Source organism: Elgaria multicarinata, chromosome 7, assembly GCF_023053635.1.
Source record: "Elgaria multicarinata webbii isolate HBS135686 ecotype San Diego chromosome 7, rElgMul1.1.pri, whole genome shotgun sequence".
Classification (NCBI taxonomy): domain Eukaryota; kingdom Metazoa; phylum Chordata; class Lepidosauria; order Squamata; family Anguidae; genus Elgaria; species Elgaria multicarinata.
This window is the reverse complement of record NC_086177.1, coordinates 85,952,147-85,967,838: the sequence shown is the minus strand read 5'-3', so window position 1 is coordinate 85,967,838 and position 15,692 is coordinate 85,952,147. Positions and strand designations below refer to the sequence as shown.

General features: G+C 42.8%; 1 protein-coding gene across 1 annotated transcript in view; it reads right to left on the bottom strand.

Moving 5' to 3' along the window:
• CPQ (carboxypeptidase Q) overlaps positions 1-15,340 on the bottom strand; it is a 216,888-nt gene extending 201,548 nt beyond the window's left edge. Inside the window, exon 1 of the mRNA XM_063130980.1 lies at positions 15,176-15,340. The gene's annotated coding sequence lies outside the window, so the exon portion shown is untranslated. The remainder of the gene's footprint in view (positions 1-15,175) is intronic.
• Positions 15,341-15,692: the final 352 nt, after the last annotated feature.

Genomic DNA, 15,692 nt, shown 5'->3' with positions numbered 1-15,692 from the left:
CACACAGTTATGATTCAAATCAGAATGTTTCGTTAATCCTTTACTATGAAAAGCTGGCAGACAAAGGAAAGAACAGAAGAAAAACAGAATCCTTCCCCCTCATGAGAAGGATTCCTGCAGACAAACAGAAAACTGGCAGGTCACAGATAAAACCCAACTATAACCCTTCTCCCTGACATTTCCTAAGTACAGGGAATGTGTATAATGTAGGAATGTTCCACTATATGAGTCCTCATCTGAAATGGTACAGTTCACAAATAGGTCTACTGAGTTCAATTTTGGGAGAACTAGGCCTCAGTGCACAACCAGGACGGATGAAGACAAAATTGGTAGCACTAGGTGGAAGAACGTGTGCGTGGGGGCAAAGGGCCAAGCGGGCTAGCCCTGTCCCCAGCATCCGCACAGGGTGCGTCAGAAGAGCTTCTATGCATGTGGCAATGTGCACATGAAGAGCTCCCTCCACACAAAGCGGAAAGCCCTGTGTGCACATTGGTACATGCATAAAGTCCCCTCCAACACACTCCAAATTCATGGATGGCAGAGCCACTAAGAACCCTGTGAGAGGGGCTAACCCACTTATTTATTTATTTATTACATTTCTATACCGCCCAATAGCCAAAGCTCTCTGTGAGCATAAGAATGCATAGTCCCCCCATGCGTGCTTTCCATGTGCAGAGAGGGTCACCTGAACCCCTCTTATTGAGAACAGGCCTCAAGGTAAGGAAGGAGGGAAAAGGTGAGGAGAGTCTTTAAAAAAGTGGATATATATTATTCCTAAAAGGCTTTGGCATGGCTAGAAGACCTATTTATTATTAATATCTAGTTCTAAGTCCTGCAGGAGCCTCTTAGGAAGGAGGTCTTTTGGGTAAGGATCCTCAGTGGCTAGAGTGTCGGACTGGGTGTCAGAAGATTCTGGTTCTAGTTAAGCTCAATGGGTGACTTGGGGCCAGTCACAGACTCTCAGCCCAGCCAAACTCACAGGGTTGTTGCTATGAGGATAAAATGGAGAGGAGGATTATGTACGCCGCCTTGGGTTCCTTTGAGGAGAAAAGGCTGGCTGTAAATTTAATAAATAAATAAAAAATGTTAGGCAAATTGGTGTCATCTTTTTTTAGTGATGCATTCTGTCTGTCTCTCTCTCTCTCTCTTTTGTGATGCATAAGTAGCTAACCTACTTCTCCTTTCCACATCAGGTCAACCACAACCCTCATCATTCTGTTGGTGACCACAGCCAATGTCAGCATTTCTCTACTGCAGCCTGCCAGGGCTGGTCTGTCTTGCTTGGAAACTCCCTGCCTTACAGCCTCCTCAGATTTGACCCTGGCTTCCACTTCTACAGAAAACAACTATCTCTTAAATTGATTTATTGTTCCATTCATTTGTTTGTTAGATTTACTGTAGCCCCCATATTTTCCTTCAAGGATCCCAAGGTAGCATACATGATCCTCTTGCTTTTCATTTCATCTTCACAACAACCCTGTGAGGTAAGTTAGTTGAGACTCAGTGAGCTTCATGGCTGAGTGGAGTTTTGTACTTGGGACTCCTCACTCCTTACCTGCACTCTAACCAACTGATTCTTCATATGAATGGACTTCATACGAGTCTCAATGAATTCTGCTGCCCCTCCCAATGGGGGAACTTCAACTTATCAACTCAGCTCCCAGGGCCGGGCAAAGCTGGTAGTAGGCCCGTGCCAGATGGGAAATGTAGGCCCCATTTCAAACTGCTCATTTCAAACTGCTCATTAAGTATTTTTAATCAGTTCTAAATACATATGAACTAGAACTATTTATAAAGAACGCTTGATCTAGCCTTTTGTGATTGCTCTCAGCCCCATTCATGTGCTTTTGTCTCATCTCTGCTGGGGATGGGGGGTGAACACACCTTGGCTTTTTGGCTGTTTCAAAATGGAGTCAGTACTGCTCCCTCACAGGAGAGCTACTTTGTAACAAATCTTTACCAAAGCCCCTTTGCCTCTACCAGGGGGACTTGGAGTATGCCCCCCTCAAAATCGTAGGCCCATGCCAACTGGCCCCACTAGCCCCTCTTCTGCCCAGCCCTGTCAGCTCCTAACAATATTCTTAAGAATAGCAAAAATACCGATATGATTCAAACCTTCCTGCTTTCCATTTGCTCTGGTCCAGGCTCAGCCCAAGAGCAAGCAAAGCCAGCCTGGCAAAAGCTTAATATACAACCATTGTGTTTGCCACGCTAATGCTAAAACAAAAACAAAACCGTGACAAGCCCTCTGGTCTATCAAGAAGCTCATCAACCCCAATCTAACCTGGATAATGCAAGCCCCGGGAGTGAAAGCTGCAACACAATCTCCATAAGATTTTGGAACAGCGGTGTGCATAGGGCTGTCACTTTATCTGTCAGCCGCTTGCACTGGCTGCTCTACCAGCCCTGTGGAATTATGGAAACTGAATACAATCAGACTGTCAAATCACACAGCAGTTACAAAGGCATTTCTTGGACACCCTCAAGCAGCATTCCAGCAGAGAAGTTCCTGTGCAGCTCCTCTGCTAATAATGAACACGGAACATTGCTGGGAAGCTATTCTAGAAACAGCAAACTTCATTTTAATGCAATTTATAGTTTTTTAATTTGTCAGTAGAATGGTTGAACAGCTTCTATTTAGGTTTTTCCTCTTAGCTGATAATCACCTGGAGAACTACTATTTCTAAGACACTATCTGGTAGTTTTCTTTTTAATACATATTCATAGATTCGCTAGAACAGGGTTGACACCAATCATGATAAATAATCACCCCAATCTTCAATACATTGTACAGGACAATACTTAGTACAGGACAGATAATTTCCATTGATTTCAGGAGAGCTTGCTTCTACGTTGTGAATGGCAGTGTTAAACCAAAAGAAAAAGAAAAACACTGCCAATCTGGAAGTATTTTAAATCAATTTGCTGATTTGATTATCATGATTTATTTTTTTTACTGTGGTATATCTCCCAGGCTACAGAAAACCACTTGGGCTGATTTTGACATTGTCTTTCTGGGGCATGGCTGTGTTCCCAGACATCATTGCTAGGTTTCAAAACCACTTAATATGGAACAAGAGTTTAAGGATTCTGCCCATTTTACAATGAAAAGTGAACGCTTGAGCAATGTAAACTTCTTGCATTGCTGTTATAATCATGGTCCTTCATTTCTGTGGATGACGATATGCCCAATGGATTTCCTTTCTGCCTACCAGGCCGTTTCAGTCTATTAAAAGGCTGACCCAGACAACGCAAAGAGTCTTTCATTTTGGAGAGAGATTCAAGTTTGGGACTTGTATAGGTGGGAGGAACTTCCTGTTTCCTCGTAGCAAACTTCATTTTGAAATTACTTAAGGACATAACGGATCAGAGCAATGGTCCACTTTATCCAGCATTCTGTTCACACTGTGACTAGCTAGTTTCCTTTGGGAGCCCCACAAGTAAGCCATGAGGGCGACCGCACCTTCCCAGTTGTGCTCCCCAGCAACTGGTGTACATAGGCACACTGCCTCTGACACTGGAGGTAGAACAGAGCTTCCAGGACTAGTAGACACTGATAGCCTTATCTTCTATGAATTTGTCTAATTTGACTTCGACACATACATTTTTAAAACCAAGTATCGTTTGAGGGATCCTGTCTAACCTAGCTAAACAATGTAAAAAAAAAATCTTAAGAAATCTTGCTTCTCTTCCCATTTTTCCCCTCTTCCCATTTTTTTCACCAGTTTTGAATTATTTCCTGCCCTTTCATTTTAAGTGCCATACAAGCACTGATTTCATTAAACACATTCAATGTTCTGCTTTGTTTTAAATTACAGTTGTGTTCCTTGTGGGTCTTCTTATGTCACACTAGTCATGTAACTCAATGTTGCTTACCTAGATAATATTAGGTTTCTCTTTCTTTCTTTGAATGGTACTTAGAGCACTCCAACGGCTTGAATGTCTAGATCAACCTCAAAACCTGGTACCCTACAGATGTTTTGATTACATCTCCCAGAATTCCAGACCATTGGCCTTACTGGCTGGTGCTGATAAGGATTGATGCCCAAAACAGACTGAGCTAGGCCACCCTTTACACTTCCTACTGGCCCAGCATTGCTCAGGGTCATTGGGGGCAATGCAAAGTGTGGCTAGATCCAGTTACCTAGCTCTTTTCAGAGCACTGCCATCACAGGAAGGTGAGACCACCATGGTCCACTGAGGAAGGGATTGATCTGAGGGCCCAAGGCCTTCTGAAACTTGGTGCCACTGGAAAAAAAAATTCTGAAGCAGGACTGGCCCAATGTGTACATCAGTGAATATTAAAGACTGTTCCAGTACAAAAATTATCCAGTAAGACACTCCTCTCAAAAAGAAGCAAAACATATATTTAAAATAAGCATTAGCTGTATTGCACTGGCAGCCATTAGCAGACATGTTAATATTCGTAACATCAACAAGCCACCTTGGAAGGATTTGTATCCTGAAAGGAGGGATATAAATAATAGTAAAAAATAAATAAATAGGCAGCATCCTCTTTGCTAAGGACTGCAGTGTTAATTCTCTTTCTACGTTGGTTCCAGACACACATCAAAATACATATTTGCTAGCCCATCAAACAGTTGTGAGTAGCTGAATTTCTGCCTACCTTTACTGGAAAACATTGCTGAGAAACTTGGTAGGCTATCAGATATGATTACAACCCCCACCCCTTTTCCCATTCTCAAAAACACATGGTGGACCGACAATTGCCAGCTGTCTGAAGTTATGGAGTGACACAATCTGAATTGCATTCTATTGTGTTAGGAGATCTTTCCCCCCTTTTCATCAGCATAGAAGCAAACACTATTTAGGCCAAGCGCTCGGACTAAAACAGAGATTTTATTTCAGCCATGTGGATCTTGCATTCAAAATAGCTGTCAGTATATTCAGTATATTTGATTTATTAACTAACAGACTGTTCAGATGTATTTATGCCAGCAGGGGACAATATGACTATTTTACAATGAATTTATAGACTAGCCATGATCCTCAACATCACATTCCTCTTCCATTGTAGCCTGATAGTGAACCTTCCTATGACCACTGGACCTTCAATTATTTGAGCATTAGTGCCTCTGCCTACCAGCCAGACACATAAATTAATAACCTTTCCCTTCCCAGAAGCTTGAGAGAATCCAAGCTTAAATTTAATACTGGGGCAACAACTGCAGTTGTTTTACAGCGGATAAAGGATTGAGAAATTAAGACAATAGCTAAAAGCTGGCATGAAGTAAAAGGTGGGAAAGGCATAAGTTACCCAATAAAATATGCAAGTCATAAGCTGCTCTACCTCCACTCAGCATGCAAACAGAAACATTTATTTTACAGATATAAGGGTGCCATGTATTCAATATTATTAAGAACATAAGAAATGCCATGCTGAATCAGACCGAGGGTCCATCTAGTCCAGCACTCTGTACAGTTTTCAGGGCCTACTGTACCAAAGTCTGCCTTTCCTATAGCCACAAGTGGAGTTGAAGTGTGAACTTCTTCATTGTTTCAAAAGGCATTGAAAAGGCTTTACGTGCTGATTCTAACTCATTTTAATTACGGTGATACACTCCGTGTTAATTAACACAGCTGAGGGCCCTTGTCAGGTAGAGCAGATGAAACACAGCGGAATGCACCCATGACAGTAAACGATGCAAATGGAGAACCAGTCTTCTGTCTGCTGGAATTAGCCATTTAGTCCCCCATTATACTGCTAGCACTGCAGTTTTACTCAGAGAAAGCTAGGTCTGACCTAACACTTTTCATCAATTGGATGGCTTTAGAATTATTCCCATGGGTGAATATAAAGAAATGTTTTTCCACAAGCATGTCACAACCTCCTCTTAAACCTTAAAGATCTGATAGTGTAATGGTCACCATCCCTTCTTTCTCCAAGACTGCTGCAGGAAACAATAATGAGGGGGCCTAGAGTACTTTCCTAACCTTTCCCAACCCCTTTTGTTCCCATCTTAAAAATTGGAATAACATTGGCCACTTTCCAGTCCTCTGGTTCAGAGGCTGATCTCAGGGACTTACATATTTTTGGTCAGCAATTTCTTTTACCATACCATACTTCTTTATTGCGATCCATGAGAAAATAAGAATCAAACATGAAATCATACAGTTAGAGCTATTATCAACTTTCATCTAATACACAGAGAGCTCTAATCCTGGCTGCCACTGTAAGAAATTTAGCAACAGCCTTAACTTTCTTTTAAGTTCTGGGCCTGGTTATGCGTTTGTTTTCAATTTGACAATAAAATCCATAATGTCTTCCCTTTTCGCTGCTATTTGCCTCAGTTCCTCAGACTCCTTTCCATCAAGTAGGTCAGGGGAAATTTCCGCAAGCTGCATCCTACTAGTGAGATGGCCCTACCTTATATAATCACCCACACTCTCTTCAAATGGTGGTGGAGCACAAGACCTCTGAAGATGATCAGGCAGATTCATATGTTATCACATTGTCCTTAAGGCATCCTGGCCATTTACAGACCTATGGATCAATATCCACACTTTCAATTGGATTTAGAAAGCAACTGGGTGCCAGTAAAGTTAACGCAAAACTGGAGTTATATACTCTGACAACACCCAGTTAAAACTCATGCTATTGTGTTCTGGACCAGTTGCAGTTTCCTTGAATATTTTTCAAAGGCAGCCTCATGCTGAAGATATTGCAGCACTCTATTCTCCCATGAAACATTAAAAGGGCATGAGTGACAGTAGACAGATTCTGGATTTCCAGGAGATGGTGCAAATAGATCACTAGCCTAAGCTGATAAAAGATGTCCCTACATTGAAGAGTGGTATTGGATCCAGGAGCATGCCCAAGCTCCAAACCTGAGCCTTAAGGAGGAGTAAGGCCCCATCCAGAACAAGTTCTACAACTACTCTGAGACCAACGTCTCCCCCTCACCAGGATTAAGTTTCAGTTTTATTTGCGTTCATGCTATCCCTGATCCCAAAGATGACTTCAGAGCCTCAGCTTCCACCCCATGAGAAGTTGGAAAGGAGGAAAAAAGCTGTGCATCTCCAAGTTTCAAGAGTATTGGTATGCAGCAGGAACACTTCTCTAAGGTCAGCTGAGCATCTGGGACTAATGTCCCATTGTCTATTGCATGAAATGGCTTTACATTAGTTGGCTATGAATATTCAACAGAAGAACTTTGAATACTGAAACTCACTTTCCCCAACTGTTGCAGAGCCAAAAGCTCTGCAAGCTATTACTCATCAACAAAAATGGCAGCTAAAATGATTTGCCTGTGGCTATCTGGACAGCTAAGAGGGTTCAGCTGCATGTATAGCTGACTTTGGCAATGGATTTACTTTAGGCTATTATGCATATGCAGGCCAAGCCAGCCATTTTCCGAGCTTTGTTTAAGCAAATAATAGAGAGCATACTTGGTAGGGGCATTTATGAAAACCCAGAGGGTCTTTTTCAGATTTAGTAATATTTTGAGTAGACCCACAGAAATCAATGGGCCTTTAGTTAGTCGTGACTAAATTAAGTCCCATTGAGTCACTGGGACTAATCGAAGTGTGACTTAATTCTGGAACCAACCCAATAGGTCTCGGATGGTGCAACATTTTCAAGTTATGGTGCAGGTGCAAACACAGACTTGTAAATTGCCAAAATAAATCAAAATTACTGTTCTAAGAAATATCTGTCCTGCTCTCAAGTGTGCCTGACATCATGTATGATGCATGGTCTGGCATTTCAGAAACCAGAATTCCGGTTTATTTAATTTCACACCAAAGGGAGTAGCATCTGTAAGATACTTCTTTCCCAGAAAGAGAGTGGAGGGGAGCCATATCTCAGGAGGACAAAGAAAAGAATGTGTAAAAAATAATAATATGAAAATGAAGTATCTTGCTATTTATAGTAATATGTGGAGCTATCATCCATTAGAAACAAGTTTTCAGTGTTTTTAACCTGAGCCCAAAGGTAGGGAAATGGTAGCCAAACGTTCTTAAGGATGCATTTCTATACATCAGTCTTCCTAACCTGGACTTCAACTCCCATCATCCCCAGCCAGTACAACCAATGGTCAGGAATGCTGGGAGTTATAGTGCAAGACATCTGGAGGGCACCAGGTTAGAGTAAGCTGCTGTAAAGTAAGAGTAAGTTCCTTTGATTTCCATAAAATTTACTTCAGAGTAAACATGCACAGAACCAAAAAGAGGTTGACTTTCTTAGAATCTGCTTTTAAAGCAACCTAAGCAGATCTTAGGTTGTGATCTGCTTAGGTTGCTTGTGATTGATATTATTCATTTTGAACCTAGGAAAAATAGGGCCATTTTCAGACAGGGAAAAGATAAACGTTTCCCAAACATCCCATACATATGAGAGTTCCCCCTGCCTCACCGTGTTCCTCGCTTACATCCTTCCCGTCATTTTCAGGAAGGACCTGAATAACTAGTAACTGAAGCAGTATTTCAGTTCTAGAAAGCCTGCTTATCCATAGGTCCACTCAGACATTAATTTTCGCCACGCCCCATCCACATCTTCAGATAGCCCTGCCCATGCAATATAACTTTTGTGGTTATTTTGATAAAATTGTGGCAGGGCCAAACAGAACCGGAGTGTGTATCCAGGAAACTGCAGATCCCGCCAATGGAAACCAGGCAGAATGTTCAGTAAATCTCATTGAAATTTGTTGCAGGTCATGAGAGATTGACCGACAACTAGAGATGGATGGATCCATCTATTTCTATCTATGTCCAATTCAAAGTGCTGGTATTAACATTTAAAGCCCTAAACGGCTTGGGGCCAGGTTATCTGAAGGAACGCCTCCTCCCGTATGTACCTGCCCGGACCCTAAGGTCATCCTCAGGGGTCCTTCTCCACGAGCCCCTGCCAAAGGAAGTGAGGCAGGTGGCTACCAGGAGGAGGGCCTTCTCTGCTGTGGCACCCCGGCTGTGGAATGAGCTCCCTAAGGAGGTTCGCTTGGCGCCTACATTATATGCTTTTAGATGCCAGGTGAAGACCTTTTTATTCTCCCAGCATTTTAAGAGTCTATAAATAAATTTTAACTTGGTGTTTTAAATTTGTAATTTTGCATTGCTGCTGTTTTTATCTGGTTGAGCTTTCATACTGTATTTTATATTATGGTTTTATACTGTTGTTTTATACTTTGAATGGTTTTAATTTTTGTGAACCGCCCAGAGAGCTCCAGCTATTGGGCGGTATAGAAATGTAATAAATAAATAAATAAAATAAATGTCAGGCTCTCATGTCTTCATTCCTAAGTCCTAACACATCTAGTGTCAGATGAGGGTCAGGGGGCCACACATGTGCACACACTTCCACATACATACACACTTCCCATACACGTGCATGTAACCACCCACAAGCACAGACACTCACATATACTTATACACACACATACACAGAGACAAACACACACCATCAGAGTAATGAACAGCAATACTACCAAATTTCTGTTATGTCTCAACAACATCAACCATACCAAAACCTCTGCCTGCATCCTCAGATTTGTGTTGCATTTCAAGACCTGCCAGTTCGTTCTCATGACCAGGTAAACCTAGTATGAAAAGGGAGTTCATCTCTATACATCCTGTTTCTGCACATTCTGCATATCGCATGCTAGTCCTGTGAACATTATTCCATGACATCTTGATCTGAAACTGGGTCTTTGGAGCCACTCACCGGTGATTTCTTTCCCACACCTCTATCTGCCCGCCCTGTTTCCAAAATAATCCCAATGTTGCAAAATAAAACCTGGGAATCTGTTTGAAAGCTTATATTAATGCACTAATACTTTCGGTTTTCTTCTGATGGATTCGTCACTGGTGACAAATGTGAGAAAGGTCAGACACTAACGAAATCTGTAGAGACACCGAAAGAAGCTCTTCGTAGTAATACAAGAGTAAGGCAGTATCTGCGTGAGAGAGAGAGAATTTAGCACTCTTGTCGGTACAGCAGGTCAAAGGACAGGCTAGGAGGGCAGGCACTGGCTATTTGCTTTAAAAACACACACACCCCAAATGCCCTGCTATTTGTTTTCTGCTATTTCCCTATGTATAATTTACTCAGACATCTCCCTGTGCCTCTAGCTAGGTTTTATTTTCTCTACAAAATTTAAGCCATTGATTTCCAATAAACCTGAGGAAACAAAACAAGTTATTTTGTTGTTTCCTGTATAAATTACGAGGTCATCGGTACCAACCTTTTAATAAGAGAGCATTCCAGGCATGGAATGTAAAAAATGGAGAATAAATTATACTCACTTGTACAAAAGTATATTTCCTTTGATTATTAAGTGGCTCGAAAGAAGTGTTCTGAAGTGTGTGGTTTTTTCCTGGACAAGGCAAGCATATTTTTCGTTGCCATGGTATTATATATGTACACTATTTGAATAATAACTTTCATGATGAAAAAGGGAGGCTAGATCTTATGAAGTTGATCTACAGAAATTATTTACCTAATGTTCATGACCCCCTGAATGAAAATAACATGAGCCCTGTGAAACCGTCCACCTAATACAGCAGCACTTTTCCAATGGAGGACAGCTAATTACTTATGGGAAACCCATGTCATGAAGGCCAAAGCTTTCCTCAATCAGTTCTTGACCAACTGGTAGCCAGACTATAGATGTTCTAATTAGCCATCATGACCATTCTCCATGAGTGAATGTCCACTTTTAAGCATAGTCCACTTTTAAGCAATCGAAGCATGTGTGTTATGTAAAGAAGTACTTTACTTTTATTTGTTCTCAATCTCCTGCTAATCAATTTCATAGGTTATCCCAAGTTCTATTATTTCTACTATGAAGAAAATAATCATAGAATCATAGAAAAAGCAGAGTTGGAAGGGGCCTATCAGGCCATCAAGTCCAACCCCTGCTCAATGCAGGAATCAACCTTAAAGCATCCCTGACAGATGGTTGTCCAGCTGCCTCTTGAATGCCTCTAGTGCGGGAGAGCCCACGACCTTCCTAGGTAACTGGTTCCATTGTCGTACCACTCTAACTATCAGGATTTTTTTCCTGATGACCAGGTGGAAACTGGCTTCCTGAAACTTCAGCCAATTATTCTGTGTCCTGCACTCTGGGATGATCGAGAAGGGATGAGGATGATAATAATAACAATAATGATGCCTTTTATGTCCAAGCCCTCAGAAGGCTTACAGAATAAGGAGACGAAGCAACCAGAAGTACACACAATATTCCAAATGCAGCCAGCAATGCTTTTGGGTCACATTTGAAATTTAAAGTGTGTCATGGGCACTCATACAAAACGGCTGCCATAGGGGCTTACTCATTCATGAAATGGCTGCCACTGCTAGGCATAGCCAGTCACAAAGTACTCATTCCCCAGAAGGCAAACCGGTGAGACTAAAAGAAAAGCCATTTGCCCAAGAACCTATATACAACAAAGACATAACCCAGTCTGTTGAACTCAAATGAAGATGGTGCTGGAGGGAAACACTTTGCTTTGCAGTATGGCAACCTCCTAGTTGAGAGAAATCTTAAGAAATATAATGAAAATCAGGATGAGCAGAGAGCCTCATGGATGCCAAGAGAGATGTCTTCAGGCACCACAATGGACACCTCAGTGAAATAATGAAATAAAGATATTTTGATTCTAGCTAACTTATTCCTAGTCCCTTACACAGAATTTGTCTTTTATTACTGTTGTTGTGCACCAAATTGACATTTTCATCGAGTTCTCCACCAAGACTCTTCCTTGAATAGCCAATCAGTTCAGACCCCTTTAGGCAAGTGGCTTTCCACTGAATTATCAAGGATGTACAGCCTATTTTGGATAATGATCCTCCTTTCACACAGGCCATGGGTGGAAGACCAAACACAAGCAACTACTCAACAGCAACAATGGACCACAAAGCAGGGGAAACAAACCTCAAAATTAGTGCCTGCAACAACCCCCAGTGTCAACTCTGCCACCAGATCTATTCAAGCAACACTATCAGGGGACCTAATAACATCTGCCTATCATCACTGTTATCATCAAGGATTTGTTCAACCTGCACAACATAAACTGTGTCATCATATGCCGGCCACGCTGTTACACCATTTACATAAGCCAAACCAGACTGTATCTACACACAGAGCGTCATGAGACAAGGAGGAAATCGCCTCATGCTCCTGTCCAAAATAGGGACGAACAGCTACCTCTTTCTTCACACGGGGAAGAAAGAGGAAGCAAGGAACAACCACGTGGCCCATTCAGTGGGCGTTTTATTGCGCTGCTTCTCCTGCACACTGCAGGTAATGGCAGCAATTTACATCCCAGCGAAAAGAATCAGGTTTTCTAGGTCTTCTTTTGTGACAGGAAAACAAGCTGAAGGAGCGGGAGGCAGACAGTGTCATGAAAAGGACCTGCAAAAATCCCTGAGTGGCCAGTAATGAGCGTGCAATAAAATGGACACAAATCAGACATTCAAAATGGCAACATTGAAAAACCACTGAGGGGCCATTTCAATCTCCCTAGAAATTTTAGAGATTTTTTTACCAGATATAAAAAATTCTACACTTTAGCAAAAAGGGTTCAAAGGGAAACTCCAGTGGGAAGCTGTTGAGTTGGAATAATTTGCAGATTTTGTCACCTTCAGATTTGGGTTTAATAGAGGGTGGGAATAGCTAGCTCACAGCAAAAAGTAATTGTCCCTTTTGATGTGTTCATTATGTACACTACTCATCTTGGTTTGCCAGTTCATTAACAGCTGGGATAGGCCAACATCTGTTCTGATTGGATCTTTTAGTCTTTTGACCAAATCTCATTTTCATGTGTGCTCTGCATGTGAAACACATCTCTCTCTTGCATTGCTGGGCCTTTCAGCCTGTTTATAATACCCGTCCCTCCCCCATTCCCACCTTCTTCTTTGTAAGTGAATGAGAAAGAGACAGAACAACATTTAGAGCATCATCAGTTAGTGTTTAAAATACCACTATAGACTCTTTTATTTGAGGTCGATATTTGCTAGATCTGTGATGATCACCTGTTTATGAAAGCAAATCATTATTAAAGTTGCAGGTAAAAAGTATTCATCACTTGGATAAAAGATGCTGTATTCTGTTTTGTTCTAATTTCCCGACAGTCTACAACATACTTGTTTAAGGGATATGTCTGAAGCCAGTATAGTTTAGGTTGGTCAACTTTCCCGTGAGATAACAGTCGTGAGACAAGCATGTAAATGCAATAATGGAACACTTTGCTTGCTGAATTCCTATGTCTCAAGCAGCTGTTAAAGGTACAGGAGCCCTGCCAGAAAGAAACTGGTGGCCCTATCTGTTCAATCTACACACAGTCATGTACACAAGGCTAGGTTTCTTAGCTCAACAGTGCTCTATAAAGCACAGCTACAAGCACCCTTATTTTTAAACCAGTAAGTGTGCCTGGGGTTGCAGCCTTAATGACACTGGGTGGAAATAAGCATTGAGGGAAGATTCACTTCTAAATGTCTGTGCCAGACTACTATTAAAGACACAGGAGCTGGGCTAGGGGGAAAAGGTGGCAAACCTACCAAAAGCACCAGATCCCTCCCCAGGAAGGTCATTTGGTTTGTTCCTGCTGGGGCATGTTTCCAGGAGTTAGCAACCAGCAGCAACTGAAATATGGGTATGAGAGTGCAGTAGATTAACACCTAGCACATTACCCGCCATCCCCCAGCCCATCTACAGCAACTGAACGTGCCAGCTTCCAAATGTTCAGCCAGGCCTAACAAATGCTGCACATTTGGTGAAACGGCTTTCATCGTGTCGAAAAACCAGGCTGTGGATCTCTTAGCAGTCATCAGAATACTGATTGTGGTTTAATTGTGTAGTTGGCTTTAATTAAAAGTGCACAGAAGGAATAGACTAGCCAAGCAGGTTATGGCAAGAACCAACTTAAAAAGAAAGAAAAAACACAGCACAAAGCTAGACCAGTAAAAGGCAAACACCACCCTCCCCATCCTCTTCTTCCCCCACTCTATACTGGGGGCCAGTTCACATGATCACTGTGGCTTAAACAAGCCACCATGGCATGTTTAAGTTGTGGTGCATGCTAAGCACAATTTAAATAATCAGCACCCAGGCACAGCTTACTGTGTCACTTGAACCTGGGCAGCATGGTTTGTTCGAGGGTTAAACCCCCCAAATAATCCAACAACAGGCCATAAGTTATTTGAGGGTAGTTTAACATTCCAACAAGCTATGTCATCCAGGGTTTGGATGACATAACAAGCTGCACCCAGGCAGTGATTAAAATCATGTCCAATACATGCTGCAGCTTAAACAAGCCACTGTGGCTTGTTTAAGTTGTGGTGATCTGCGAATCACGTATCTATATAAATGAGCTTCTTTATAGGAAGGTGAAAAACAGGTTATAAATAGAATTCCATCCTTCAGCTCATAGATGGCCATGTGTATTACTTCAGCTCTGAAGCATACAACTAACATTCCCCCCCCCACTCCTTCCGTGTTTTACAACTGCTCCTGATCTGTTAGAAGAGTAACAACAAAACTGTTTGTCAAACCTGATTTAAAACAAAAACAGAAAACCAGCTCCAAGGCTGTGCAGTTTTGCATTTTAAACTCACTTAAATCATAGCGCCTGCTGCTTTCATCTGGGCCGGCCAGTGGGACCCTGGATCTTAGTCCCAAGTTCCAGCCCAAATGGTACCACTGCTCCGAAGCAAACCCTATTCAGCGCTTTGCCCTCCCTATTTGTGGATCACAGCAGCAGGCAACGAGGAGACCTTCCCAAACGGGCTGGCTTTCCTCCAACGCTCTTAAAGGGAGCTAGAGGAAACGCCCCAGTTGGAAGGGGGGGGATCTACACTACTGCTTTAAAGCGCTTTATAACAGTTTTGACAACTGTTGGGGCCCAGGACACATTGCATATAGTTTTCAAAGTGCTTTAAAAGCAGTAGTGTAGATCCCCCTCCCCCTCTCTCCACGCTGCTGAGTTAATTACGGCGCAAATCTGGGTGTATTTAGACAGGAAAGAAGTCTTACAACTCCCCCATCCAGGGGGAATGCGTGGAGTTGTGGGACTTTTTTTTCCAGACTGGGGGCATGCTGTAGGACTTCTTTTTCTGTCTAAACATGCCTAGGATTGCGCCCTTAAATGCCTATCTCGGCTACTAGAGAAGACCGCTTTCCCCTCACATGTCTGTGCGGGCAACCGCTCGCCCACTCACCCCTCGTGGTGCAGTCTCGGCTGCGCAGCCGCGCTTTTCCTTGGCCCTCCAATGCCCAAGCCTGCGCCTGGTTTAGGGAAGGGCGCGCGCACAGCCGCCTTCCCGGTGCCGGGGTGGGACGCGCAGGTTTGGAAGGAGGAGCGTTCAGGGGCCAGGCCGCGGCTCCTTCGGACAAGCAGCAGCGTCTGGCTAATGTGGGGCCGAACAGCGCTTCCCTCTCTCCCAGTTCATGCCCCGAGGAGACCCTGCCGCTGTCCGTCCTCCTGCCTGGGACTGACATAACAATTTGCCTCCCCTCGGTCGGTACCGACGTCATGTTCTTTGGGAAGTCTCCTCAGTTCCACCCCAGTGAGGCAGGCAGGCCGTGGTCCGTCGCCTCAGTTTGTTTGGTGTTGCTACAAGGAGAGGGCTGGTGGCGTATGTGTGATTTTTATTGTTCTGTGGATTTGAAAGCGGAAGGCTTCGGGGTTTTAAAGGCGCCTACTGACTTGGCAGTTAATCCCCTTGAACTCAGTGG